The 27,114-nt window shown below is 46.3% G+C and overlaps 1 long non-coding RNA gene across 1 annotated transcript in view; it reads left to right on the plus strand.

Moving 5' to 3' along the window:
• Window positions 1-27,114, plus strand: part of LOC140396860 (uncharacterized) — a 127,784-nt gene that overhangs the window by 31,174 nt on the left and 69,496 nt on the right. The window contains exon 2 of the long non-coding RNA XR_011936644.1: window positions 22,124-22,283. This is a non-coding gene — a long non-coding RNA (uncharacterized lncRNA). The remainder of the gene's footprint in view (window positions 1-22,123; window positions 22,284-27,114) is intronic.

Consider the following 27,114-nt stretch of genomic DNA (forward strand, 5'->3'; position numbering starts at 1 on the left):
GAGCTGTGAAAGAGGATATTTGGGCAAAAGGCTTGGTGAAAGAGTTGATCTTAAGGACCATCTTGGGAGGAGGAGAGCTAAATCGAGGCACAGAAATTATGTAGGCGATTCTGGAGTTTAAGATCCAGCCATCCAACAGCACAGCTGCCCACTGTGGAGCGATGAAAATCAGGGACCGAGGACAAATGAATCCCAAATGTTGTGATGTAATTGAGCATCTGTTGCCAAGACTAAAGAATTTCCAAGGCTGCTTACTTATTTACATTGCACACATCTTATCAAAATGGAGAGTTTTTGTGCAACATCATTGGTTTCAAGTGTATTCATGCAAAGTTCCACCTCAGACAAATGAAATAGACTGATGATGCATTGCGAGGGAACCAATTCACCAAACCAATTACTTTATTCTTTAAAAAATCATGAAGTTGTTGGACCAACCTGGAACCCGACACACGAGCAATCTGATGATCTGATGAGAAGTGGCTGAAGATGGACTTATCACCCGAGGAGAATTTGTGTGGCCATGAGCCTCAGAAGGATTTAGTGTCACCAAACCACAATCTGCATGATGGAAAATTGCAAACCTATTTCCGAAAATTGCAAATCCCTTCTCTGAGCAGTGGAGTACGTTATTTTGTTGACGATGCTTCTCCTCGTCATTGGAGTGAATACTTCAGTACTGATATCTTCACTGCATGTACACCGAGAACAGCACTTTTTGTGCTGAGCCAGTGCTTCAGATTGAAGATCCCTCGTCCAAGAAAACAAGATTTCTCCTGTTTTGTGTGTGTGTGGTGGCCCATGATTTGTAATATCTGTTTTGCTTCACAAACATAAATAAGGAAAGCCACGCATTTCTGTACTGGTCCCACCAAACATTAACCCCAGCAGTGGCCACAGGAGCTGTTTTTACTTCGCCCAAGGGCTCAGGGCTTCTCATCATGGCATTTGCACAGCCCCAACATCATGGCAGTTGGAATAGGGAAAATCCAAGAATTCGATCTGGAACACTGCATGGCTTTAACAGCTGAATTCTGAGACCAATGGATGTCTTCACTCTTATGTTCCGATGCAGTGAAAATCAAATGGTGGACCGGATCACTGCAGTATGAAGATTAGAAAGTCACAAGGAGGAGGAAAAAAAACCTCAAGACTTGTCAATCCGTGGGTGATCCAAAATGCAATATAGCCTGGGTACGATTCTCCGATGCCGCGCCGTTTGGGAGAATCGTCATTTTTTCACACGACGCCGGTCCGACGCCCTCCCGCGAAGCACCCAAGCGGTGAGATCGGCACTATCTAGTTCTGCACGGCACAGTCCGGTGAATCGCCCGAGACACCCAAAAGGGCGATTCTCCGCCACCCCCACTATTCTCAGGCCCGGATGGGCCGAGCGGCGTGCCCAAAACGACGGCTTCCCGCCGGCAGCGACCAGGTGACATATCTGGTGACATAACTATTTTGCCACCATCTTCCCAAATCAAATTAATCAAATTAATATAAAGGAATATAAAGGAATTGCCTTACGGCGCCGAGGTCCCAGGTTCAATCCCGGCTCTGGGTCACTGTCCGTGTGGAGTTTGCACAGCCTCCCCGTGTCTGTGTGGGTTTCGCCCCACAACCCAAAGATGTGCAGGGTAGGTGAATTGGCCACGCTAAATTGCCCCTTAATTGAAAAAATGAATTGGATACTCGATTTAAATAAATAAATAAATGAAAATAAAGGAATACTATTAAAGCAAATGTATTTTGGGATCCAATGGTTGCCTTACGAGGAAAGTTTGTACAGGTTGGGCCGACACACTTTGGAGTTTAGAGGAATGTGAGGTGATCTTATTGAAACATGAACAATTCTGACAGCTCAGTTGCTGGGAGAATTTCTCCTCTTATGGGAGAATCCAGAACTAGGAGCACAGTTAAATAAACAACCTCATATTTAAGTGGAGATGAGGAGGCATTTCTTCATGATTGAACCCAAAGCAGGAATTCTATTCCCTCTCTCTTTGCTATTTATAGTGGAATTGTAAATGTGAGCAGAAATACATCTATTTACAGTTTGGTTATGCATCGAGAACAGAGGGATCTTCTCCTGCAATGTAAAAATTATTTTTTTGCCACATTTATAATCTGAGGTCTCCAATTATTGTACAATGGAAGTCGGATGTCTCAGAAAGCCAACAGGCTGCCCACAAACAAAGCAAGTTGGTCATTTTTCAAATAAGTTGCAGCCAGACTGTGAAGGGCAGGAAGCAAGAAGTTATAAAATCTCATTACTTAAATGGTTTGCCTTTGTAAGTCCAAGCAAAAAAAAAAAGCGGTTCTCTCAGCTGCTGTGGTCAGTCATCGTGAAGCAGCTGTTTATGGTTTTCTGTACAGCCTCAGTGGAAAGCAAAGGCATATAACTTACACCTGTTGGCAAACTACACCAATATCTGCTGAAGCACTTACGGTAGTGTACCTTTCAGATGGAAGAGAGGTTGGGGGGTGGGGGGGGGGGGGGGGAGGGGGAGGGGGGAGGTGGAGGTTGGTTAGGGGGGTAGTGAGGTGGGGCATGACACTTAGCTTGCTGATTAATATATTTGTCATCATCCCAAGTGAGTGTTACACACGCGACAGTGAGTTCCTGTTCTTAGGGTTGATGCTCTGACGATACACAGACACAGCATGGGTGCTGTCAATTTGTATTTTTATTTTTTAAAAATATTTTTATTCTCCTCCTTTTTCACATTTTCTCCCTTTTCACATTTTCTCCCAAATTTACACCCACCAACAATAAAAAATAATCAGTGACAAAAATGTCAATACTCATATCAGTAACAACAATCCCATCCTTCCACCAAACTCCAAACATTAGCCCGCATGTTCACACAATCAAATGACAAAAAGGAATTCGGGATCACCCATAGCCGCCATTAATACACACAGCCCCCCTACCCCAACCCTCCCACCCACATGCCCCAACTAATGTTCGATGTTATCCAGTTCTTGAAAGTGCATAATGAATAATGCCCATGAATTGGAGAACCCCTCCATCCTTCCCTTCAGTTCAAGCTTAACCTTCTCAAGAGTCAAGTATTCCAACAGGTTCCCCCCACCATGCCAGGGCACAGGGTGGAGAGGTTGCTCTCCAACCTATCAGGATCCGCCTTCGGGCGTTGCTCCTTCAAAGAATCGGCTCATCCTCACCCTCGTGAGGTGTTTTCTGTATACCATCTTCAGCTATTTCAGCCCCAACCTCGCACACAAGGTAGAGGCATTCACTCTCCATAGCACCTCACACCAGAACCCTTCCTCCATATCCTCTCCCAACTCTTCCTCCCACTTTGCTTTAATCTCTTCCAGTGGTGCCAAAATAGCTCTGTAAACCGCTGGCACTACCCCCTTCTCCAGTCCCCCTGTCGTCAGCACCTCCGCCAGCAATGTGGAGGCCGGCTCCACCGGGAAGCTCTGTATCTCCTTTCTGACAAAATCTCGAACCTGCATGTACCTCAACACTTCTCCCTGCACCAGTCCATACTTCGCTTCCAGCTCCTTCAGCTCCTTCAATCCTGTATTCAGAAGTGATATGGGCCTATACGACCCATACTCCGTCGGATCCTTATCTTTTTTTAGCAACAGGGAAATCGATGCCTGTCCCATGTCCCCCTTCCCTATCACCTCTTCAAACATCCCCACCATCAGGGGTGCAAACTTATCCTTGAATTTTTTTATAATATTCCACCGGAGACCCACCCAGCCCTGCCACCTTCCCTGACTGCATCCTCCCAATCGCATCCTTTATCTCCTGCTCCACTATCGCTCCTTCTAATGGTGCCCTGTCCCCCTCCCCTAACCTCATGTACTCCAACCCATCTAGAAATTCCTGCATCTCACGGTCTCCCCCAGGTGGTTCTGACCTGTACAACCTCCCATAAAATTATGGGTGCTGTCAATAGAGCTGAATTTTGGAAATGATTCCTTGCATCCTGTGTCTCTGTTCTTCCCAAAGTGTGTAGAGCTCCTCTGACTTCTGAGGGTGCACCCAGTCCTCATTGGATATTCCCAAGGCCACTGTCCCACATCTCAGGAAAACCAGAGCACTAGGAGTCTCGGAGAAGGTACCAGCTATGTTGTTTTGACAGACGAGGAACATCACCTCCCATAGGAGTACAAAGCTTTCTGACCTACCTTGCAGGTTGTGACCCTTCAGAATACACACATTCTATTAAGTTGGAAGGATGGATGATATGTTGTCAGGCCTTTTTATTTTATAACATACTACTGAACCTGCAAATAAAGCATCAATATTGCTGTACGAAAGGGCCTGACTGCAAGCACACCGAGAAGAGGAACGAGTAATATGCATTCTAATATCTCATGTAAAATATGGTAGGGACCTTGGGTCTGACACATGACATACTTGGAGCCTATAGCTGATTATGCAGATGTTAATTTAGAAAAACAAGGTGGCTACCATTTCCTTCACCATCTCGACCTCTCAAAATTCTTGGCTTCTCAGTGGACAATGCCACAGGAGGCAAGATCACAACTGTCAGCTGCCAGGGGACATTTTACTGTGCCAAAAGGTGTTGTTGAACAGGGTTTCTGTCTCTGAAATTGCTTCAGGTCCATTCCGAGCCCTCAAAGCCTTGTTAACTCTTTCCTTCTTCAATTGCTTCCCGACAAATTGTTTTAAGTTTTATTGTCAATGACAAATATTAAGTCCGTCACACTGTAAAATTCATACATTCTGATGGGGTGATTGAAGTTAAGCAAGTTAACAGCCTGTAATTTTTGTTGGTTGTGTCATGTGAGTGTATCTTTACGAAATGGGTGTGTATATAAATATCTGTAGTGAGAGTACCTTTAAGAAATGGTTATTTATGACTGCAGTGATGTCAGAGGGTGGGTGGAGCTGGGCTGTCTGTCAGCTTTTTACTTTTGTTTTAGGCTGTTTGCTGCAGGCTGTGTTTTAGTTTCGTTTTCCGAGCTGGATAGCTGCAGTCACAGCCAGAAGGGGTATTAGTCTCTCTGTCTGTAATCTAAAAACTGTAAATCGATCCTTTGGTGATTTAAAACTAATAACTGCTGTCAGTAGTGACTTTAACCTAATGTGCTTCTGTTAAAACGTTTTAAAAAAAAAGTCTTCTGGATGTTAAAATGACAGCTTACGGATTACTTAGTGTTGTATGCTTTGGGGGTTGTATTTGAATTAATGGTTGCAAAGATTTAAACTTGTTTGTTTTAAAAAGGTTAACTTGAGTTAATAGAATAAACATTGTTTTGCTTTAAAAATTACTTTTTCCATTTGTACTGTACCACACCTGTAGAGTGGGCCGTGTGCTCCCCATACCACAATCTATTAAAAGTTGTGGGTCAGATGAACTCCATGATACACTTTAGGGTTCTCTAAACCCTGGCCCATAACAGTTGTAGCTGAGTTACAACAAACAGGTGCAATTGAGAGTCTATGTAAAATAATAGTTTTCCCAGACAGCCTGAAATCTGATTCAAATTTGCTTTCAAAGCAATTTGAAATAACACTGACTCATCACAATGCTACCCCAGACCAAAAATAGATTTCAATTCCAATTCAGTGCATATTTACTTACAGCATTATTTTGTTTGAGATTTCCTTCCTTTCATATCCACTAGGTGGAAAATCTAGCCCATTTTGTTTTAATGTGATTGATTGTTATTGACAACAAACTGTGTGACTTTGGCCAATCCTATACCTTACAGTGAAGTTCAACTGGGCTCTATTGTAATGAGCTGTCATTGGGATGGCTTTCCGTCAACCCGAGGAAACAATGTGCGTTCATTCATAAATTGCCTTGCAGTAACTTCAGGGTGCATTGTTTGAAGAAGTACGTGACTGTCCCCAAATGAAAGGAGCCTTTTCCTTTTCACCGCATGACAATAAAACAAACTGAGATCATAAACAAAATGATTTTACACTGCTTTTTTGTTTAAACAAACACCAAAACAACTTCTATTTATGCAGTCCCTTTCATGGATTAAAGCATAAAGTATGACAGTGAGGCACATAACCAGCCATCAGGTCAGATGAACCTTTGTCAAGAGATGGTGTAGGTATCCTAAAGAAGAAAGAAAGAAAACTCGAGAGGCGTCGGGAGGGAATTCCAAACAAAACAAAGAAAAGTACAGCACAGAAACAGGCCCTTCGGTCCTCCAAGCCTGTGCCGACTATGCTGCCCGTCTCAACTAAAATCTTCTACACTTCCAGGGTCCCTATCCTTCTATTCCCATCCTATTCATGTATTTGTCAATAGGCCCCTTGTACGTCACTCATCCCTGCTTCCACCACCTCCTCCGGCAGCGCGTTCCAGGCACCCACTACCCTCTGTGTAAAAAAATTGCCTCTAAACCTTGCCCCTCGCACCTTCAACCTATGCCCCATAGTATTTGACCCCTCTACCTTGGGAAAAAGCCTTTGACTATCCACTCGGTCTATGCCCCTCATAATTTTTTAGAACTCTATCAGGTCGCCCCTCAACCTCCGTCGTTCCAGTGCGAACAAACCAAGTTGATTCAACCTCTCCTCATAGCTAATGCCCTCCAGACCAGGCAACATCCTGGTAAATCTCTTCTGCACCCTCTCTAAAGCCTCCACATCCTTCTGTTAGTGTGGCGACCAGATTTGAACACTATACTCTCAAGTGTGGCCTAACTAAGCTTCCATACAGCTGCAACAGCAAAACTTCAGACCCAAGTAGTTGAAGGTGCAGCGCCAATGACGGCATGACTAAAATCAGGGATGTTCCAGAGGCCAGAATGACAGGAGCAGATTCCTCAAAGAGTTGTGGAGGTGAATGAGATTGCAGAAATCGGGGGAGTCAAGGCCATGGAGGGAATTGACACAAACATGGGGATTTTGAAATCAAGATGCTACTGGACCGGGATGTGGTCAGTGAGCACAGGCGTGATACATCAATGAGTTTTTTTTGTGAGTTTTGTTATGAGTTCAGATGCAGGCACCAGAATTTTGGATAACCTCAGGTTTGCAGAGTGTTTTATGTTGGAGACCAGCCGGGATACTTGGTAGCTCAAAATGCCTCGCACACAATTAATTATTTCTTGTGAGGTGCAGTCAATGTTGTCTAAGTAAATTAATATCGATAGTTGAATGCTGTGTGAAGTATGATGGTTCTTGACCCCTGAGGTGACATATCAAAGGAGGAGACTGGTCATGGATGAATTAAAGAGGATAAAAGTTTAAATAAGATAGATATTTTCAAGTCTTTCTTTGTTACAGCTTGTCTCAGAATATAGTTTGGGTGGACATCATGATGGTTTAGCTCAGTGGGCTACACAGCTGGTTTGTGATGCAGAACAAGGCCAGCAGCACGGGTTCAATTCCTGTACCAGCTGAGAGTTCTGAATTCTCTGTGTACCCGAACGGGCACCGGAATGTGGCGACTAGGGGGTTTCCACAGTAACTTCATTGCAGTGTTAATGTAAAACTACTTGTGACAATAAAGGCTATTTATTTACGATGGCATCAAATGTACGTATTCTTTGGGTTTGATAGGTGTGATAACCCTCAAGAGGACCAGAATACGAGTTCCCGTGGTTAGCGGGCAGAGGCCTGCCCAGCTGGGGCTCAGGAGTGGGACCTTTAAATGTAGCTCCTAGACCCAGACCAGCAGTTCCCGATAGTCCTGGGCTGGGACATTTGTTTTGTGTACCGTGGTCGCGGCTTTATTTACAATTTAAAATAAACCAATTTGGCCTCTCACTCTGCGCCTCCTGGAATTATTACAACAGACATATCACTTCCTCACTGCTTGCTCCTTCCTCACTACTTGCTCCGTTTTGTTGCAACTCTTCCAGTCAATGCATTGAAAATGGATTCCCGAATAGGTCCATGAGAAAAATTGTAAATAAGTTTTATCAACGGCTTTGTGAGAAATATTGAAAATAAAGACTCCCATTTATGGATTCATAATGTTGCTGCATATAGTGACAAGCTAAAATCTTGCTCCCTCAGTTTGTTGTGTAGACATTTGCCGTTCAAGGGAAAACAAAACAAAATTATGCCCACTTCTTATCATTTAAACCAAGAATGGTTCAAATATTTAAGTACCTAGTCGTGTCAAATATAGACTGTGTTCCTGACTGTGTGCACAAATAGTTCATTAATCTTTTGTGCAAGTTTCCATATGCATCATTCTAACTATGTCGGTATGTTTAAACGTGACCTTTCCTGAGCTCAATCAAATCTCTGTTGAGCTTTCTCCACCATGATATTAATACATTGAAACAAAGTTCTTTAGAGGCAGACTCATCTTGTATACATACACAATTTGTCAAAAGTGAACTTAGTGTCACATGATCCATCATCCCACCCAGAAATAGGCAGAGGAAGATTCAGGCAGAACACCTTATGATTCATTGATGATTATTCTCTCTTGTGGTTTATGTAGCATGTGGGCAAACAATGAAGCTCACGGGCGCAATTCGTGACTCGTGTTGAATAAGGGGCCTGAATGGGGAACGCGCGGCCGAGGCCATACTTAGCTCCCGTTTTGTACAGTGAGGAGCTCATTCACCAGAACTCCCTTCCTCCCACCCTGGTAGCGAGAGACACTATTTTTAAATGGCGTCCAATCTCCGAGGCAGTCAAAAGAATCCCTGACACCTCCCCGCCCCCCCGCCTCCCCAGCCCGAACACAACCTCGGACGGTCCCCAGCAGCCCCCCTGCCTCCCTACACCCACACCAGGCAACTCCAGCCTAACCCAAGTTTGCGCAAAAATGCCAGCTTGGCACCTTGGCAGTGCCTGGCTGTCACCCAGGTGACACTGCACTGATGCCAGGCTGGCACTGCCAGGGTATCCAGGTGGCATTAGCAGTGCCAGGGCATCACCCTGCCCAAAGAGCATGCAGCTGGGGGCCTCCGATTCCTTGGAGACCTCCACAAGTGACCTTCCATCTGGTCCCTGAGGCAAATGGATTGAATCCCAAAGCCTCAGGAACCTCGGAAATCAGCACATTAGAGTAAGGCTTACAGCAGATTTGCCGAAAAGTGATCCTGCCCGTTGTGGGTGGGATTCACCTGGCGACATCCCGCGAGATTGCGCTGAATCTCACGAGGCGTTGCGAGCCGGGTAGATCCCGGGAGCGTGGTCTTCCGGCTTTCAACGGCCACGCTGTGCTTTGCTTTCTGGAGCAGCGTGGCCGGAGGATTGCGCCATAAGTGTCAATTTGGGCGAGTGAGGCTGGGTCGGTCTCATCTCACGAGTTCAGCTCTTTTGTCCATGTTTCAACGAAGGTTGCAATGAAGTCAGGAGCTGACTGGCCCTGATGGAATCCAAATTGAGCATCAGTGAGCAAGTTACTGCTGTGCAAATGCAGTTTGATAGGACATTGGTGACATCTTACAGCATTTTGCTGATGATTGACTGTTGACTAATGTGCAGTAAGTAACTGGCCAATTTGGATTTGTCCTCCTTTTTGTGAACAGGACAAATAGGATGTGAGCCGTTTCCAGAGTTCTGGAATAACTTCACTGGGGGTGTGGTTAGTTCTGGTGCACAGCCTTTAGTAATATTGCCAGAATATTGTCAACCTCTGTGGCCTTTGCAGTATCCAATGCCTTCAGCTGAAGGCTGGCATCTGTACTGCTGAGGACCTCAGCAGGAAGTAAGGTGGATCATCTACTTGGCACTTCTGACTGAAGATGGCTGCAAATATTTCACCCTTTGTTTTGCAATGATGTGCTGAGTTCCCCCATCATTGAGGGGCAATGCCTCCTCAATGGAGTCTCCTCCCCTAGTTAGTTGTTACATTCACATTTACTTGGAGGAACTTGTCACCAATTCAGATTGGAGTCTAAGGAGTGAATGAAGATGATTGTTGCACTGATGCAAAGTGCAATAATAGAAGCATGGTGTATGGTTAAGGGCCCAAGGTCATTGCAGATTTAGATATCGAACCAGGTAAGACCTATTTCTGATTCACTTGCTTCTCATGGCAACATCATCTGAAAACACAGCATCATAAGTACTTTGATGATACCCAAGCTCCATTTCACCACCAGGTCTCCTCCATTTCCAGCATCAGCAAACGTTGAAGGAGCATCGCTTCCCACCAATTAAATATCAGGAGACCAAAACCATTGTCTTCAGTCCCCAACACAAACTCTGATGTGAGATACCTGACTGCAACCCTCTCCCTAGCTGCTGCCTGAGACTGTTCCCGCTCTTAATGTCCATGATGCTAAGCTTCCAACCACATTTCCTTGCCGTCATAAACTATTGCCTACTTCTCGATCCAAGTATTGCATGTCTTTTCCTTCTCCTCCTCCTCCAGTTCAAATGCTGTTGAAATGCTAATTTTATGCCTTCATTATGTTCAGTCTCATTGGACTGGATTTTACTGGGTGGGATGGGGAACAGCGAGAGAGATGGTCTGGTTGCAGGATAGCAGAAGGAAAGTTGGCAACCACGCACTTGAAATAAATCTGCCCTGCAGCCATAACACGGTGGGCAGGCTAACCAAGGTGCAGTTGAACGTCTCCTGTTCAGTGGAGGAGATCTCTACTTGAGAGTGCTGGCAGCTCCAGCAGTACCGGAAGGCTAGATTTCATTTGTGGGTGCTGCCGGGACTACAAGCAGGCCCTGGAGGAAGAGAAGGAGATGTTGGAGCCAGCTAAGTCGGTCAGTTTTGGAATGGGGAGGGGTGGGGCAGCCTGAGGGAAGGAGGTTAGGGGGATGGGGGTCTGGTTTTGGAGGTTCGACAGGCAGGAACAAAAGGATTGAACATTTTTGAAACGGGTTCCCCTGAATGGCAGCCTGCAAATAATATACCCCTTCTTCCTCCTTGTTTTCTGCCTTATAAATACTTGAGGTTGAAAAAAAAATAATCATGCCCACTAATCCTGGCCTGCCCACGCCAGCTGTACAGGCGCCTGAATGTGGCAACTGGGGGCTTCATTTGTAACTTCATTTGAAGCCTACTTGTGACAATAAGCGATTTTCATTTCATTTCATTGCGGCATGGGCTGCGTATTATCCGGACAGGCTGTCAATTCAAGCACCCACCCAGTGTTATGGGGCAGCTCGGAGTGGGCAGGAAGGTGAGGGGCTTGCCATGTTTTTTTAATCTCAGACTCCCCCCCCCCCCCCCCCACCCCCAACCATGTTAACTTCACTCAGGTACTGCTCATTTTCTTTGCTCAGCTGTGAAAAATGCCTCTGTGGCTGTGATCGGAGTCTGCCCGTGTGACCTGCATCACTGAAAACAAATTGCTGGGGGCAAACTGATATCGGAACATTTGATTCAAGAAACTCCAGTTCCAGTTATTCGGAATGGTCTCTGAGCCAGGTGCACTCATACACGGACAGTCAACTGGAAAAATACCATACAAGTTGGATGAGAGGGCAAAAGGTATGAGGAGAATGCTGAATAAGAAGGCCACATGCTGTGGGATAGGGTGCACTGGAAGATCAAAAAGGGTAAATTATGTGCTGCTTCTGTTTTTTCGATATGTCACAGCAGGACTGTAGCTCACCATAATGAGGTGTGAAAGTGATGACAGGAACACGCCTGCTGGGCTGATTAAAATAAACTCGTTAAAGATCTCCTCCTGGAAATTAGGATAGGAAAAATTCAAACCTGACATCAGAGTCCTTTTAAGAGGAGAGAGATTGACACTAAGCAGGCCATGCATGCTTTGGGCATGTGTCATGTTGTTGTCACATTGCTGCAGTTTCTTCCTTGGTGGCAATTAATACAGCTGCATGTAGCCTTGTTCATAATTTGTCATTAGCCTGCGCTAAGCAGGGCAATTCTCATTGAGTGAAAGATCCCCCTGTTCACCTTCAAGAGATTGAATTTGTAATCAGATTGAAAAACGCACCTCCCTGAAAAGCAGAAAATGTTGGAAATCAAAAGGGCAAATTCGATAAATACACACAGTAGGTGGATCAGGATGGACGAAGAAAAAAAAATTGCATTTATTGAGGATATTTGACAGAGTCAAGTTGCCCCAAAGCACTTTGCAGGCAATGAAGTACTCTTCAAATAGCGCAACTGTTGTAATGTAGGAAACTGTTACGATCCTGTAGAGCTGGTTAACTATTTTTCCGAGGAGATTCATTTCTCAAACGATCTATCAGAAATATCTGGTGGACAGAATTTCTCTTAAGTCTTTTACTGTCACAAATAAATCTAAATTAGAACAAAGAAAAAATCCAAGTTTCTTAGACTTCATACACCGCTTCGGGCATACATGTAACACCAAAGGACAGTTCACAGTGGCACAGTGGTTAGCACTGATGCCTCGCAGCACCAGGGACTCTGGTTCGATTCTGATGCCACGGGTGACTGTGTGGAGTTTGCACATGGATTGGCCATGTTAAATTACCCTTTACTGCACAGCTTAGGTGGGGATACGGGGATGAGGTGGGGGGGGGGGGGATTAGGCCTGGGTGTGGTGCTCTTTCAGAGGATCGATGCAAACTTGATGGGCCGAATGGTCTCCTTCTGCGCTATAGATTCTGTGGATGGATGGATTCTCCCGCCAACTGGATCATTCTGCCGCACACCTTCCAGTGTCTGTTGCTAACTCCTCCCCCTCTGAAAAACGATCATCACCAGCAGAGCATACCTTGACTGGAAGGGAACATTCGCGCGACAATCGCCCGGCAGGAATGTTCCCTTACAGTCGGGGGCCACTTCAGCAGTCAAGGGCATTCAGCCACTGATCTTCGGGTGAGCGTTCCCCCAGGCGGCCTTCAGGACGCGTGACAACGCAGAATCGCCGAGCAGAAACTTATAGCCAAGTCCCGCACACATGAGTACGGCCTCAACCGGGACCTTGGATTCATGTTGCGTTACATTCACCCCCCACCATCTGGCCTGGGCTTGCAAAATCCTACCAACTGTCCTGGATTGAGACAATGCACACCTCTTTAACCTGGGATTGTCCCTCTCTCCAGTTGCTCCATTTGGACCTGTAAAGACTTAATTACCTGCAAAGACTCGCATTCAAAGTATCGTCTTGCATCTTCGACTTTGTCTATATACATGTTTCTGGAACCTACCTCTTCATTCATCTGAGGAAGGAGCAGTGCTCCGAAAGCTAGTGATTTGAAACAAACCTGTTGGACTTTAACCTGGTGTTGTAAGACGTCAAACTGTGCTCACCCCTTTAATGATTCAGTTGCGTCCAGGTGAAATGCTCTCCTCCGGCTTCCTTTGTCAGATTCTGACTGAGCCACGTTTACAGCACTTTTGTTTCAATTGATGGATGTTCTGTTGAGTTGGACTTGTTTCAGATGATTGGTCCTGTTCCAGTGCACATGCCAATATTTTATTTTTAAAATGCAGTCCAAGTACTTTTGTATGAAGTATGTTGGAACCAGGTCATTCATAAACTAAGTCTGCTTGCTTTGTGCATTGTGACACAGAAGCACACCTCGTCCTCAACACTTCAACAAGACCAAGACGTAACAAGCTGACCTGAAATGTTGTGCACAGTGAGGGTCTGAGGAGGACCATGTTATGTCTGTCTGATGGTCAAGTCAATACATGAAACTAAGTCAGTGACTTAGTGTTAGAGATTGGAAAAGTTCCAACTGGGCTGTGCCAAGGTCAATTAAGGCAGTGATTATTGAGCGTGACAAGTTCTCTTCAACCCTTGTGCCAAAAATGGAAAAATCAATTTGAATTCATGTTCCTTATATCATCTAGTGACTGTCTTGGGAATCAAATGTGAACAGTCACAAGGACAGGATCAAGATTGGCAGTGATTCCTTTGCCAACTCTGGTTTAACATGAAAGGTTATAACTGCCCAACGGGAACGAATGAACTGCGACACTTACAAGTAAAAGGCTTCCTCCGCAAGGAGACGACATCATACCCATGGACACCGAGATACTTAACGTTGGTAGAACTGTTGGAAGCGGGCAATAGAGGCAGGGGGAACTGTGGGGACCTGTATGGTGACCATTTGAGGAGACATGCTTCTTGCTGATTTGATTTATTATCACATGTATTAGTATACAGTGAAAAGTATTTGTTTCTTGCATGCTGTACAAACAATACATACCGTACATAGAGAAGGAAGGAGAGACTGCAGAATATAATGTTACAGTTATAGCAAGGTGTAGAGAAAAGATCAACTTAATACGAGGTAGATCCATTCAAAAGTCTGATGGCAGTAGGGAAGAAGCTGTTCTTGAGACGAAGAAGGTATGTCCGGGGTGCATGGGGTCCTTAATTATGCTGGCTGCCTTTCTGAGGCAGCAGGAATTATAGATAGAGTCAATGGATGGGAGACTGGTTTGCGTGATGGACTGGGCTACATTCACAACCTTTTGTAGTTTCCTGTGGTCTTGGACAGAGCAGGCTCCATACCAAGCTGTGATACTACCAGAAAGAATGCTTTCTATAGTGCATCTGTGGAAGTTGGTGAGGGTCATAGCTGACATGCCAAATTTCCTTAGTCTTCTGAGAAAGTAGAGTCGTTGGTGGGCTTTCTTAACTATAGTGACGGCATGGGGGGACCAGGACAGGCTGTTGGTGATCTGTACACCTAAAAAAACTTGAAGCTCTCGACCCTTTCTACTTCATTCCAATTGATGTAGACAGGGGCATGTTCTCCACTACGCTTCCTGAAGTCGACGACAATCTCCTTTGTTTTGTTGACATTGAGGGAGAAATTATTGTCGTCGCACCAGAGAGGGTATGCTGGGCACAGCTTGCAAGAAGTCGCCTCGCTCCGGCGCCATCTTAAGGCATCTTGCTGGATGAGACACGGGAAAAATGGAAGGAACAATTAGGGACAGAAATAGGGTGGGTCTCTGGAGCGAAGCACTGAACAGGGTCAACTCTACCTCCATATATGCAAGGCAAATCCTAATGCAACTGAAAGTGGTGCACAGAGCGCATCTAACTCGAACCCGAATGAGCAGGTTCTTCTCAGAGGTGGAGGACAAATGTGAACGGAGCGAGGCGACTTCTTGCAAGCTGTGCCCAGCATACCCTCTCTGGTGCAACGACAATAATCTCTCCCTCAATGTCAACAAAACAAAGGAGATTGTCATCGACTTCAGGAAGCCAGGGAGGTTCGGCCAACCACACCCACATGTTCTAGGCAAGCCCCAGACTTGTCGGGTTCTGGATAGCCTTCTTTGAAGCAATGTCCAAGGTTGCGGGGGTGAGGGTGGAGCCAAGCCTGAAAGTGACAGTCTTCGGGGGATTCATGGGGATGGGGGCCGACGCTCTTGCCTCCCTAATCGCCCGCCAAAGAATCCTGCTCGGCTGGCAATCAGCAGCACCACCCAAAGCTGCAGGCTGGCTAGCCCACCTGTCAGAATTTCTTCAGCTGGAGAAAATCCAATTCACCAGCCGTGGGTTGGAAGAGGGCTCCCACAAGGAATGGAATCCAATCACCACCTTGTTCCAGGACCCATTTGTACCCAATAGAGTGAGGACGGGAGGGTGAGGGTGGGGCGGAGTGGACTCCGCAGGGGGGAGTCACAAAAACAACAAAGGAGAGAGGGAGGGAAGAGAGAAGGGGAAGGGTGTCGGAAACAGCCGGGGCAGACAACGGTGGGTGGCACAAGTAAGGCCACAGAGAATGGACCCGACAGCAGGGTCAAATAAGGTCCCAGGTCAGAATGGGCGAAAGTACACGCCAAAATAACACCACTACCCCACTCCCGTCCCCCCGTCCCATCCCCTCCCCTCCCCAACCCAACCCCAACCCCCTCCCCCAGACGGAAACCCAACCCCAACCCCCGCCCCCAGACGGAAACATGGAAAGAAAATCAACAAATGAACCAAGCCATTGCACATGCAAAGGGGGGGGGGGGGGGGATTGGGATAGAGGTGAGATACCCGACATGTAACGCTTGCTTCCCCCTTCAGTCCTACTTGATGGTGCTGACACACGTAAATAACTGAAACCCTGAAAATGTGCAAAATAGAAGGCAAAGCCAACAGAATACTGAAGCAGTTGCGGGGGGGGGGGGGTGGGGGAAGAGGAGAGCTGTTCCTACTGTGATATGTTCATGTAGGGTGCTTTTGTACACTTTGTAAAAATAGTTAAAATCTCAATAAAAATATTTTAAAAAATCAATTTATTTAAATGCGCCCGTAATTCTTCAGCTGGGTTGCTCACCGCAGTGTCCAGCGGATTCATTCCTGGAGACTCCAACACAGCAGTCCCAGCTGTGATTAAGACCATAAGATGAAGGAGCAGAAGTAGGTCACTCGGCCCATCGAATCTGCTCTGCCATTTAATGAGATCATGGTTGATCTGATGTAATCCTCAATTCCACATTACCGCCTTAATAACCCCAGATTCCTTTACTGATTAAAATCTCAGCCTTGAACAAACTTAATGACAGAGATCTTTTGTTGACTTCAACACTGAAGTGTGTGTCGAATTTGAGGAGCACCGTCTTGTACTTGGTTTTGTTCTCATCGTCCGCAAATGTCAGGAAGTTAAAGATGTGGAGAGAAGAAGGGCTATCTTCCTGGTGTCCGATGCATTCTCCCTGTCCATGGCCTCAAGGAAGAGCTGGAAGCGCTGTTTAAATATCTTCCAATTTACCCCGAGATTGCCAGCGATGCGGAGCGGCGGCGGCGGGTTGATGTTCTCCATGCTGTAGGATGCCGGAATGCTGAGAAGTTGCAGGTAGGTCTCACAAGTGCTAGATTGCGGCCACTCCTTGCACCATGTCATGTTGGGTGTTCCGGTTTACAAACAAGCCAACAATGCTGGAAGTGGTGTAAGGCTATTTTATTAACTGTTCAACTATGCTAACATACTGTAAACATGGGTATAAGCAATATCAGCTTAACGGTGGACCCTTTCCCATCACTAGCTATGGTGAGGGACTCAGCACATGGTGAATGTCTGTGATGCAGGCTGTGAGCTCTATGCTCTGAGCTGGCTGCTGCTAGAATGAGCGGGAACTCTCCTGTCCCCTGTCTTTATAGTGCTTGTGCTCTCACTGGTGATTGGCTGTGGTATTATGTATGCTGGTTGGTCCTACTGCATGTCCATCAGTGTGTGTATGTGATTGCACCATAATGTAGTGATGTATATTATGACACGAGCCTCTCCTGATCCACTATTCTCTGAGAAAATAAACTCCTCCACACCTCCTTCTTAATTGGGCGACCCCATACTCTTTGATTTAGGGCAGCACGGTAGCATAGTGGATAGCACAATTGCTTCACAGCTCCAGGGTCCCTGGTTCGATTCCCGGCTTAGGTCGCTGTCTGTGCGGAGTCTGCACATTCTCCCCCTGCGTGTGTGGGTTTCCTCAGGGTGCTCCGGTTTCCTCCCACAGTCCAAAGATGTGCATGGATTGGCCATGCTAAATTGCCCTTAGTGTCCAAAATTGCCTTTAGTGACGGGTGGGGTTACTGGGTTATGGTGATAGGGTAGAGGTGTGGGCTTGGGTAGGATGCTCTTTCCAAGAGCCGGTGCAGACTCGATGGGGCAAATGGCCTCCGTCTGCACTGTAAATTCTATGATTCTATGATTATGCCCTCTGGTTCTAGACTCTCGCACAAGAGGAAACACCCTGATGTGATTCTGCTGACACTCAATTGTTTCAGCTCAGATACGAAGGATGGCCTCAAAAGGAATGCAGACGAGGGTACCCCCTTCAGCCGCAACACTGTACCCCAGCGATGCAGCTTTTCCAATTTATTGAGCGTCATCTCATGTCTGTCTGGGTTCACTGTAAATTTTGCGGTGATGGCTCCAGAGAAATAGGATGAAATTCCTTTGAAATGCTCGCATTTGACAGTAACACAATAGCCATCAGAAGGTTAAGTCAAAATGAAAACAGTGCAGTTTTTCCAGTTAACTGGACTTTGTCTGTGAGAAAGGCAAGTATGTGCAGTTCAGCATACTGCCGTCAGTGACATTTGATTGTTGAAGTGATAACCTTGTGACCTGTCAAAAGTGAAAATAAACAGTCGGCTGGAGACGAAACTGAGATGACAAAGAAATGTGTTTCTTTGAGGATATTTTCCCTCTAATATTACTTTCTTCATCACAGTGTCTGCAGCCTGTGATGTCCAGTGATTGCGCGTGGGGCTCCAACGGGATTGGGTTAGGATACCTGCACTTTCAGACACTACATACTCTGGGACTGGCGGTATTGTTGCTGAACAGGGCACAAGTAGACTGGGTTTGGAGGAATGAAGATTGTGCGCAGAAAAGATTACCTGGGCCACGAATAGATTTGAAGGTGCAGACAACAATCTCACAGTTAATGATAATTTACGACTGGGATTTGGAAAACATACGTGAGGGTGACTTGGCCATCTTGTGGTTGACAATATATAAGTTACGAGATTTGGATAATTTGTAGTTGATGGTAAGAACTACTGAGAAACCAAGCCATTTATAATAAAGACTTTGTAAAAGCTTCCTCAGCAGAAGCAAGAGGTAAGGAATGAGGCATTGATTGCGAGAAGTCCAAAGTGAACGTCATCATAGCAGTATTTCCTGAATTACCTCCACTTTCTTCCTATTTTTGTGCAATATGCATTGTGGACATGCACAGAAAGGGCAAGGAATGGCGCTAGGTGGCAACAATTGTGCAATTCACCCGGGCCGCCCCCAATGGAGAGTTCAGGATCTCGCTCCAAACTGGCGAGAATATCATTCAGCCTAATTTGCAAGTAGAATGCAGCGGCCGCCCAGGAATTACCCACCTCCCCAGCGGGAAGACACACGGGCGTTGTTTTAGTACTCCTTTTCAAAAACTTGAAGCTTGCGCAATAGCTACTGAGGGGAAGTGAGGAGGTCAGTGCCCTGAGGAAACCTCTCGGGGGGGATTGAGCTTAGTTGGGAGGGTGGGCTGAAGTGTTCCAGGTCAGGGGTCACGCGTTTGTGAAGCTTTCTAGCCATATTTAAAAATTGACCCATAACCAGGGCAACATTACCTGCAGCTGGCTGTCCTACCAAGCTCTTCCAGGACAGTGCCATGCTGAAGCTCTTCTCCTGAAAGTCAATTTTCACCCCCTTTGACTGTGAGCAGCCTCGAGCCTCACAACTGAAGGCTATTTCAAATGAGGAATTAGCCTTGTAGCTGTGAGTGCTCTTCATGCTCCTCAACTCTCAAGTGTGTCCTCGAAGGCACAGGTGCCATGTCTCAGAGGATGATTGGTGCACTGCATGTCCAGCAACCTTTGATGCCTGAACAGCGTGCCTGTACTGTAGGAGCATCAGCACTATAGTGGCAGCTGACAACAATCAAACACTAAAGAGGATCTTCCCACTGTCAAAGGCTAAGTGTCTGGATGAGCAGAGGGCAGCGGAGCATGACCTCCCTAATATTATGAAAGCTCCACAACGCCCCCGCCCCCCCATTTCCTTCTCCTTCTCCCCAAATCTCCCTTCCCCCACTTCACCCCTTCCCCATTTCCCTCCCACCTCAATACACCCCTCCCCGACCGTACTGTTCCCCCCCCTCCAAGGGGCCCCGTGCAATATCACTCAGGTTGATGGGCCTTTGTTGGCACTGTCAACGGGTCACTATACAAGGCAGAAAAGTGATGATCATGTGCCGTGTGGAAAGCTGCAGTGCTCCTCAGTTTCTGCGGAAGTTTCACTCCTGCCTTTCTGTTGACAGCGCGTTTACCACATACTCTTGTTATGGGCAAGGGTTTAGAGAACCCCAAAGTGTATCATGGTGAACACCTGACCTACAACTTTTAATAGATTGTGGTATGGGGAGCATGCGGCCCACTCTACAGGTGTGGTGCAGCAGAAATGGAAAAGTAATTTTTAAAGCAAAACAATGTTTATTCTATGAACTCAAGTTAACCTTTTTAAAAACATACAATGAACATCTTAGCAACCATCAATTCAAATACAACCCCCAAAGAATACAACACGAAGTAATCCTTAATAGCTTCCCAAACAACATCCAAAAGACAGAAGAAACACCTTTCAACAGAAGCACATCAGGTTTACACTTACTACTGAAAACATTTCTAATTCTGAATTCACCAAATGATCAAGAGGTGGTCTTTTCAGGGCAGAGAGATCAACAGTACACCTGCTCTGTCTGGCTTCAGCTCCAACACTGAAAACAAAACGAAAACACACCCTTCAGCAAACAGCCTAAAACGAAAGTAAAAAGCTGACAGATAGCCCAGCTCCACCCACACTCTGACATCACTGATACACACCCATTTTTTAAGGTACATTGCTTAAAACACCCATTTCTTAAAAGTACTCTCACATGACACTCTGAATGGGGTCTGCATCGGGGGCTTTTGACCTTAGACCACTTGTGCCCGGGAGTTGGGGAGCGCAAGGGTGTGGGCAGGCTTAATTCCTCAACATTCTGGCTCAGGTGAGGGTGCCAGCACTTGCAAAATAGAAGCACAATTTGGGGTGCTATCCTAAGGCTTTTCCTGGGATAACACCACAAACAGACATGCCTCAAGTTGGCAAGTTTTTAGGTTGGATAAACAATGCAGTTTGTGTGAAATCCAATGGATTAATCAAGTTCCCAGGACAGCAATTTTTAAAAAAATCTAGTGACAGATGGAATGTTTGTCAGTCAGTGCACTTTCATGAGTGGACGATTCTAACTTCACATTAGTCATATCCACAAAGGTTTAGTTCATGCAAGAAGCCAGAAGGAGGCCTCTCAAAGCATTGAAAAAACAAACGAGCTCTCTCAACCACCAGCAAAAGGTGTGTGGCAAACATGGAATGTCATTGAAACATAAGCTGGAGTGACATTGATGCAGGGTGCAGTGACTGGAAGCTCAGGCGTTTTTGAAGAGGTAACAGAGAGGGATGCAATTGCTGTGGTGTGCATTGACTTCAAAAAGACATTTGATAACAGTGCCGCACAAAAGACTTGTAAATAATCGAATGAAAGGGACAGTAGCAACATGGGTACAAAATTGACTGAGTGACAGGAAACAGAGTAGCGGTTAATGGATGCTACTCGAGCTGGAGGTAAGTTTGTAGTGGAGTTCCCCAGGGGTAAAAGTTGGCACTCTTGCCATTCCTGATCTTTATTAATGATGCAGACCTAGGTGTACAGGGCACAATTTCAAAGTTTACAGATTATATAAAAATTTGGAAACATCATAAACTGCGAGTAGAATAATGCAGAACTTGAAAGAACATGGACAAGTTGGTAGAATGGGCAGATAGGTGACAGATGACGTTCAACGCAGAGAAATGAGAAGTAATCCATTTTGGTATGAAGGCATGGATCCTCACCATAAAAAAATGGGGACAACTCTAAAGGGGGTGAAGATCCAGAGGAACCTGGATGTGCATGTACTTAAGTCATTAAAGGTGGTAGGACAGGTTGAGAGCGCAGTTAATAAGGCAAACAGTGTCCTAGGTTTAGGGCCATAGAGTACAAGGAGATTACGTTGGATTTGTACAAGTCACTCATTCGGCCTCAGCTGGAGTATTGCATCCGGTCCTGTGCGCGCACTGCAGGAAAGATGTTAAGGCATCGGGGAGAGAGCAGAAGATTCAAGAAGATGGTTCCCAGGACAAGGAACTTCAGCTGCGAAGATAATCTGTATAAATTGAGACTGCTTTCCTTGAAGAAAAGAAGACTGAGACGAGATTTGTTAGAAGTATTCAAGAAGGGGTCTGGACAGAGTCGATCGAGAGAACTTGTTCCCACTAGTGAAAGGATCGAGAAGGAGAGGGCACATGTTTAAACTAATTTGCAAAAGAAGCAAATGTGATGTGAGAAAAGTAACTTCGCTCTGCAGTGAGTGGTTGAGGTTTCGAATGCACAGCCAGAGTGCGGTGGAGGCAGAGTAAATCAAAACAATCCAATGGAAATTAGTTATCTGACAATGAAGAATGTTCTGGGCTAGGGGAGAAGGAGGAAGAATGGCACTGAGTGAATTGCTCAGATGTGAGAGCCGGTGCAGGCAGGGTGGGCTTAAAGGCCCCATTCTGTGCTGCAACAATTCAATTATGCTGTGCTCCTCAGTATGCAGAAAGGGTCGATTTATCAAAAAAGGGATGCAGTTCAATTGTCTATTTATTTTTTTAAATTCTTGATATAATTTTTAAGAAGTTGTTGATTCAGATGCTGGCCCCTGAGGAAGACATAACTGTGCAGTGACATGTCTACATCATTTCCAGGTACAGGAGCAAAAGACATACCTTCCAGTCCAGTAAAACAACATGAATGAGGTTCAGCGAAATAAAAGATAAATGAACATGAGAAACACGTCCACAAAATTTACTGCATATCAATCAACTGATGACCGTCATGAAAAGCAGCTCAGAAATCTTCAGAAAGGTGAGACCATGTTGTTTGTGCTATAAAATCCATGTAAATCTGATCTATAATTGCTTACAGAGAAAAATCAGAGTACGACACAAGCTTAGCGAAGCAATAAACAGCCACTGCAGGAATGTGGCACTCTGCAAAGTTTGCCTCATGTTTCTCCGTGACCTCCCATCTTATTTATAGCCATCATGACAAGTGTTTCAGTGATTCAGGTTCACTGCACATGTGTGCCAATCAATCATTTGAACTAAATTTATATTTCTTTTGCCTGCTACCAGTGATACTCTGCACTGCAGGGAATTTCTAACCTTGACGATCGTGAGATATCATTCCTATTAATCCATCCTTAAGACTGTAGCTTATCATGTTGTCATTGGGAGACTCTGAAGTAATCCACCCACCTATCCCATTAATTCTTAACACACTTCATGGATTAATGAGCAACCATTTTGTTGTCCCAATGGTCTGAAACTGGTCCTTCTCTTTCCCTTTAAGAATGCATCTGTAAGCAGAGTACACCATGTAGCTAAAGTCAATCCAAGCAAAATTGTGCTGAAGGGTTCAAATGGAAGGGCGTGGCTGAAAAGGGACATCAGGAGGGAAAATGGCAGCCACAGAGTTATAGAACATTACAGCGCAGTACAGGCCCTTTGGCCCTCGATGTTGCGCCGACCTGTGAAACCACTCTAAACCCCATCTACACTATTCCCTTATCGTCCAAAGTCTATCCAATGACCATTTGAATGCCCTTAGTGTTGGCGAGTCCACTACTGTTGCAGGCAGGGCATTCCACGCTCTGAGTAAAGAACCTACCTCTGACATCTGTCCTATATCTATCTCCCCTCAATTTAAAGCTATGTCCCCTCGTGCTAGACATCACCATCCGAGTTAAAAGGCTCTCACTGTCCACCCTACCTGATCCTCTGATCATCTTGTATGCCTCAATTAAGTCACCTCTTAACCTTAGTAGTCAAGAAGGCATACGGCATGCTTGCCTTCATTGGCCGGGGCATTGAGTATAAGAATTGGCAAGTCATGTTGCAGCTGTATAGAACCTTAGTTAGGCCACACTTGGAGTATAGTGTTCAATTCTGGTCGCCACACTACCAGAAGGATGTGGAGGCTTTAGAGAGGGTGCAGAAGAGATTTACCAGAATGTTGCCTGGTATGGAGGGCATAAGCTATGAGGAGCGATTGAATAAACTCGGTTTGTTCTCACTGGAACGAAGGAGGTTGAGGGGCGACCTGATAGAGGTATACAAAATTATGAGGGGCATAGACAGAGTGGATAGTCAGAGGCTTTTCCCCAGGGTAGAGGGGTCAATTACTAGGGGGCATAGGTTTAAGGTGAGAGGGGCAAAGTTTAGAGTAGATGTACGAGGCAAGTTTTTTACGCAGAGGGTAGTGGGTGCCTGGAACTCACTACCGGAGGAGGTAGTGGAAGCAGGGACGATAGGGACATTTAAGGGGCATCTTGACAAATATATGAATAGGATGGGAATAGAAGGATACGGACCCAGGAAGTGTAGAAGATTGTAGTTTAGTCGGGCAGTATGGTCGGCACGGGCTTGGAGGGCCGAAGGGCCTGTTCCTGTGCTGTACATTTCTTTGTTCTTTGTTCTTTGTTCTTTGTTCTTCTCTCTAACGAAAACAGCCTCAAGTCCCTCAGCCTTTCCTCATAAGATCTTCCCTCCACACCAGGCAACATTCTGGTAAATCTCCTCTGCACCCTTTCCAATGCTTCCACATCCTTCCTATAATGCGGCGACCAGAATTGCACGCAATACTCCAAATGCAGCCGCACCAGAGTTTTGTACAGCTGCAACATGACCTCATGGCTCCGAAACTCAATCCCTCTTCCAATAAAAGCTAACACACCGTACGCCTTCTTAACAACCCTCTCAACCTGGGTGGCAACTTTCAGGGATCTATGTACATGGACACCGAGATCTCTGCTCATCCACACTGCCAAGAATCTTACCATTAGCCCAGTACTCTGTCTTCCTGTTATTCCTTCCAAAATGAATCACCTCACACTTTTCTGCATTAAACTCCATTTGCCACCTCTCAGCCCAGCGCTGCAGCTTATCTATGTCCCTCTGTAACTTGTAACATCCTTCCGCACTGTCCACAACTCCACCGACTTTAGTGTCATCTGCAAGTTTACTCACCCATCCTTCTACGCCCTCCTCCAGGTCATTTATAAAAATGACCAACAGCAGTGGCCCCAAAACAGATCCTTGTGGTACACCACTAGTAACTGGACTCCAGTCTGAACATTTCCCATCAACCACCACCTTTTGTCTTCTTCCAGCTAGCCAATTTCTGATCCAAATTGCAAAATCACCCTGAATTCCATGCCTCCGTATTTTCTGCAGTAGCCTACCGTGGGGAACATTATCAAACGCTTTACTGAAATCCATATACACCACATCAACTGCTTTACCCTCATCCACCTGTTTGGTCACCTTCTCAAAGAACTCAATAAGGTTTGTGAGGCACGACCTACCCTTCACAAAACCATTTTGACTATCTCTAATCAAATTATTCCTTTCCAGATGATTATACATCCTATCTTTTATATTTTGCCCACAACAGAAGTAAGGCTCACTGGTCTATAGTTACCGGGGTTGCCTCTACTCCCCTTCTTGAACAAGAGGACAACGTTTGCTATCCTCCAGTCTTCTGGCACTATTCCTGTAGACACTCCCCTTCTTGAACAAGAGGACAACGTTTGCTATCCTCCAGTCTTCTGGCACTATTCCTGTAGACAAAGATGACTTAAAGATCAAAGCCAAAGGCTCAGCAATCTCCTCCCTAGCTTCCCAGAGAATCCTAGGATAAATCCCATCCGGCCCAGGGGACTTAGCAATTCTGGAAAGTGTGAAAATAGATAACACCTAGAATCATAGAATATACAGTGCAGAAGGAGGCCATTTGGCCCATCGAGTCTGCGCCGGCTCTTGGAAAGAGCACCCAACACTAAGGGCAATTTTGAACACTAAGGGCAATTTATCATGGCCAATCCACCTAACCTGCACATCTTTGGACTGTGGGAGGAAACCGGAGCACCCGGAGGAAACCCACGCACACACGGGGAGGTTTGCAGACTCCGCGCAGACAGCGACCCAAGCCGGAATCGAACCTGGGACCCTGGAGCTGTGAAGCAATTGTGCTATTCACAATGCTACCGTGCTGCCCCTCCTCCTTATGAACCTCAAGCCCTTCTCGTCTAGTAGCCTGAATCTCAGTATTCTCCTCGACAACGTTGTCTTTTTCCTGTGTGAATACTGACGAAAAATATTAATTTAGCACCTCTCCTATGTCCTTGGACTCCACGCACAACTTCCCACTACTGTCCTTGACTGGCCCTACTATTACCCTAGTCATTCTTTTATTCCTGACATATCTATAGAAAGCTTTAGGGTTATCCTTGATCCTACATTCAAAGACTTCTCGTGTCCCCTCCTGGCTCTTCTTAGCTCTCTCTTTAGGTCCTTCATAGCTAACTTGTAACTCTCGAGCGCCCTAACTGAACCTTCATGTCTCATCTTTACATAAGGCTCCTTTTTCCTCTTGACAAGTGTTTCGACTGCTTTAGTAAACCACGGTTCCCTCGCTTGACCACTTCCTCCCTGCCTGACAGGTACTTACTTATCAAGGACACGCAGTAGCTGTTCCTTGAACAAGCTCCACATTTCCATTGTGCCCATTCCCTGCAGCTTTCCTCTCCATCCGATGCACCCTAAGTCTTGCCTCATCACATCATAATTGCCTTTCCCCCAGATATAACTCTTGCCCTGCGGTACATACCTATCCCTTTCCATCACTAAAGTAAACGTAATCGAATTGTGGTCACTATCACCAAAGTGCTCACCTACCTCCAAATCTAACACCTGTCCTGATTCATTACCCAGTACCAAATCCAATATGGCCTCGCCTCTCGTTGGCCTATCTACATACTGTGTCAGGAAACCCTCCTGCACACATTGGACAAAAACGGACCCATCTAAAGTACTCGAACTATAGCGTTTCCAGTCAATATTTGGAAAGTTAATGTCCCCCATGACAACTAAATTACCTGGAAAGGCTGTTGAATCACAGTATAAAATGAGTGGAAGTGGCAGCTCAATTAATTCGGAAAGTGAGAAAATAAATAGATGGGGGGCGTCATTCTCCGACCCCCCGCCGGGTCGGAGAATGGCCGTTGGCCGCCGTGAATCCCGCCCCCGCCCCCTCCGAAGTCTCCGAAGGGAGAAAAGTCGGCGGGGCGTTAATGGCGCCGCTGCCGCGGAGAATGTCATGGGTCTGCACAAGGCAGCCGATTTTCGGCCTGCCGATATTCTCCCTTCCGGATGGGCCGAAGTCCCGTCGACGTGATGACCGTTCACGTTGACGTGAATCAAACCTCCTTTTCATCGGCGTGACCCGGTGCTCCAGGCTCACGCCGACCAGCGAGGAGGTGAGTGACGGCCTGGGAGGTTGGCTCTGGGCAGGAAATGGCGTGGCCGCAGACTGATTGCGTGAGGAGAGGTGTGTCTCGGCTTGTGTGTGTGTGTGTGCGGCGGGGGTGGGGGGTTGGTTAGAGTAGGCTGGGCTCCGGGGGAGTGCCGGGAGGGGGTCCGTGCTGGGGTGGAGGTTGGGGGGGGGGGTCCGTGCTGGGGTGGAGGTTGGGGGTTGGGTCCGTGCCGGGGTGGAGGTTGGGGGGGGGGGTCCGTGCTGGGGTGGACGTTGGGGGTTGGGGAGGGGGTCCGTGCCGGGATGGAGGTTGGGGGGGGTCCGTGCTGGGGTGGAGGTTGGGGGTTGGGGAGGGGGTCCGTGCCGGGGTGGAGGTTGGGGG

This window comes from Scyliorhinus torazame, chromosome 20 (genome assembly GCF_047496885.1).
Source record: "Scyliorhinus torazame isolate Kashiwa2021f chromosome 20, sScyTor2.1, whole genome shotgun sequence".
NCBI lineage: Eukaryota > Metazoa > Chordata > Chondrichthyes > Carcharhiniformes > Scyliorhinidae > Scyliorhinus > Scyliorhinus torazame.